Here is a 3,966-nt window from a genome sequence, read left to right on the forward strand (position 1 = left end):
TTCACATGGCTTATGTTTTTCTTTTCTCTTATATAGTTTGTACTTGATCCTTGCAGAGGTGGAACTACAACATGTTCTGAAAGGTTCATAGATTGATATATAAATGTGCCTTAAGACCGTTTGACTTGGTATTGGAAGATTAGCATAAGCTTCTAAAAGGACAAATGAGTGACCATGCTACATAAATTTAGTCTACACAGTGAAATTATTTTGTGGATGTTGGCAAGAGAGAATGATTTGGCTACCTTTTGTATCATTCCAAGTGAAAATAGAACTGGAATGACCTGCTGAGTTGTTGCGTGATGCCTGAAACTTAACCTAGATACTTGTAACAATTTAACAATCAACTGTACATTTGTCTACTATAATTTATTGCCAAATTCTACAAATTATTTTAATCCATGGTGCAAGTATGTCTCTATGTCTTTGGTCAGCATTTCAAACTCTGGCTAGGGGTGCATGTCTATGGAGATATGTATCATGTGGATTAAATTTTTTTATTTTTATTTTTTACTCCCATCTTTTTCAGGAATTCTCATAGATGTTGGATGTTGTACACTATTGTTTGGCCAGTTTTCACCCTTATTTAAAAACAATCTTGCAGACTAGAGAATCTAGCTAGTAGTCTCTGCAGTTGATGTAAATATTAATTATTTGAAGTCACAAGAAACTTCAAATCTAGCCAAATTGTTGCTATTATAATTATTGGATTGTTTATATGAATTTCTCACCAATCAAAATTGTCCATAATATCTTCATTTTCAATAGACCTTTTAGACAAGGTAAAGTATAAAACTAAAGTGTTGTTCTACATTGGACTTTAAAGTGCAGATTTTTACTTTATAAGATGTATTGAGTACAAGTCCTGTTACTCATGTAGTTAATTGAATGGAAAAAGTATACTAATGATGTCTATCTATAACTGAAGCCAACAAGGCTGTAATTAATGCATCACACGCAACTAACAAGACTGGCATTAATGCATCACACGCAACTAACAAGACTGGCATTAATGCAATGCACACAACTAAAGAGATTTACTCAAAAAATCTAAGTCCATTTATCATAAACGAGAGGCATAAGTTTCCCCAAATCAACATATGCCTTCTTTTGTTGAGTTTTCTTGCAAAGAGAACTCATGAAAAATGTTCTCGTTTTCTTTGTGATGAATGTAGCATTCTATGGCATGATGACATTACCATGTGGTCATTTTTTTTTGCTGCCGATCATGAATTTTGAAAAAAGCTTTGGTTCCTTTATGATCCTAGCACTGGAAAAACTATGTCCTTGGATCCAAAATCAACGATTGAAGTCCCGGAAGATAGATTTGGACTATATTCTTATGACATTGTGGACCCTGATCTGGTTATTCTTGGAGACCATATAAATTCAGGAAATTCTGGGGAACCTGCTTTCAATGACAAGGGCTAGTGTGTGGGAATTTCATTTCAATCACTTAAACATGAAGATGCAAAAATTATTGGATATGTTATACCAACTCCGGTTATTACACACTTTATCACAAATTATGAACGCTCGGGAGACTAGACAAAATTTCCCATACATGGAATAGAATGGCAGAAAATGGAGAATCCTGATTTGCATATTGCAATGGGAATGTTGTCTAACTAGAAAGGTATTCATGTAGGAAGGGTAGAACCAACAGCTCCAATAGGTACCTGTTGGCTGGGATAAGCTTGTCATTTCTATAATATCTGTGGAAACTGGAAAAGTAGTTGCAAGAACTAACAAGGCTCTAGTTCGAAGTGGGAGTTGCCAGTGATCCGAAGCTGTGTCAGAATCTGTGCACGTTTTGCAAGATGATGCATCAAAAGGTCTCGAGGAAAAATTGATCAAGTTTGTTGTTTCAATGGGATCTTCTCGCTCAGGCATTCTTAGAGAAGCTACAATAAACTTGGGTGACTATTTGAGTTCAAATTTTCCAGTTTCCATTGCTCTGCCACTGAAGAAGTGCAATCATGGAACTATTGTGAGTGTCAAAATTCAGTGCCTTAATCGAAGAGAAAGATCTAGAAAGTTTGAATGATGTAAAGAAGGTGCCATTGAATAGGATGATCAGAATTCTGTTTCAGATGATATCAATAAGAGATATGAAGGTTCTGATCATATACTCGCTGGGAGTGTTGGATCCTCATCTGGAAGTCACTTGGGTTATAGTTTTCAGCAGACTAAGGATGGAGCTTCTTCACCTACAACCTCACGACATAGCTAAGCCTCGACAGAGTTTTTATCATTTGGAAGTAGTATAGAAAATAGCTTACCCGGACGACAAGATTCAACTAGCTCTCGAGATGGCAGTGTAACAAATAGGACAGGAAATGGCCAGAATTCATCTAAATCAAGCCCTTCATCTTTCAATGGAATGGGTACTGGTGTAATGGTTAACCCGCAAAATAGTTGCAGGAGTGATCAACTCAAGGTTCTCAAGGGAGCATAGAAAATGTTAACAGGGGCATGCATCTGACAACTTTTATGAGAGGCGATGACCATTCTAAAGGTTCCTTGGAAGCTACCGAGGCCACAATTCAAGAACTCTGTAAAGAAGCAATGATGTGGGAAAGGTAGAACCAACAACTCTAGTAGCAAAATTCTTGACATTGTAAGATATTCTTCTCAGTTTTGATGGAATTGATATTGCTAATGATGGAATTGTTCCTTTCAGGCGTGGTGAGCGCATAGGTTTTAGCTAACTGTTTTCAAAGAAGTACACAGGAGAGCATGCCAAATTCAAAATTATATGTGATTTTGAGTATCATGAATTTGATATCGAGCTTTCTACTCACAAATGCCTAGTTCTTGCACATATAAAGGGGAAGGCTCCATCTTATTACATCATAGCTAGATTTGTATTTTCAGCTTTGTCTGTGCCATACCTTCATTTTGAATATGGAAAGGATTATGACTATGACATTCTAGTAAAACTGTTGGACAAGCTACTGCTTTCTATGGCAAGAACAAAATATGAATAGTTGGTGGTCATTTCTTGAGTCTTGGTTGCAGATATAAATATTGGTTGTGAGTATATTGTAAATACATAGGTCCTGGCTTCCAATGGAGTGCATGTAAAAATATCAGGCATCTTGCAGACATGGTGGAAAACTGTGAGGATGACTTTCTGAGATATGACCTGGAGAATCAATAGATTGTTGTTTTGGCAACAAAAAAAAATCGAAGGAAGCAACTCCTGATATTCTTGCAACACATTGCATAGCTTCAACTATATCTAATGATTTGAAAAGATGAATCAATTTTCCAGAGGTGATGTTCCTTACATTCTGACTTGGTTATTCAAATGAATACTTTTTACTACTTCCACGACATGATAGGAAAGATGTTAGGTTGGGGATATCAAGAGGGTACTACTCTCTTTGGTTTTAGCTATGACCTTCGATAAAGTAACAAGCTTCAAGGTCAAGATTTTGAACCTAAGCTCTGATACCACGTGTGAGGACCCAACTATAGGTCCTCTAACTACTACTACACTCATTCAAATAAATTTCTCTAATTTTCATAAGGAAAATTTCAAGTTTATAAAAAATCATAAGCATAACATAAACTAATTTAATCTATAACATGTATAACTTGTAACAATTTACAAAACTAAAATAAATGACGGATAATACCTATTCCAATAGCTTAGTTGAGATGCTCCTGAGCTCCATTCTCTTCTTGACTACCCAACTGGATTTGCCTCCTAACCAACTAGAAAGTAATCCCTAGCCCATCGAACTTCCACAGGTTCCCTAGCCCTCTGAGCCCAAGTCCAACTAGATGTAGTGTGTCAAAATTTAACAAACACTCTCCAGATCCAAGTTTGACCTCCCTCCTCTTTCTCCACATCCCTCCTCCAAAACAAAACCAAATCAAAACCAAGACCAAGGATCCCCTCTCTTCCCATCATCCTTCCCCTTTTATGCCCCCTTCTCTTCTCCACCTCAACCACTT

General features: G+C 36.7%; 1 pseudogene; it reads left to right on the forward strand.

Moving 5' to 3' along the window:
- The first annotated feature begins 1,281 nt into the window (after positions 1–1,281).
- LOC149264797 (protease Do-like 9 pseudogene) lies at positions 1,282–3,264 on the forward strand (annotated as a pseudogene).
- Positions 3,265–3,966: the final 702 nt, after the last annotated feature.

This window comes from Pinus tabuliformis, chromosome 6, assembly GCF_031772625.1.
Source record: "Pinus tabuliformis cultivar Carrire ecotype Pingquan chromosome 6, CPIR1, whole genome shotgun sequence".
Lineage (NCBI taxonomy): Eukaryota > Viridiplantae > Streptophyta > Pinopsida > Pinales > Pinaceae > Pinus > Pinus tabuliformis.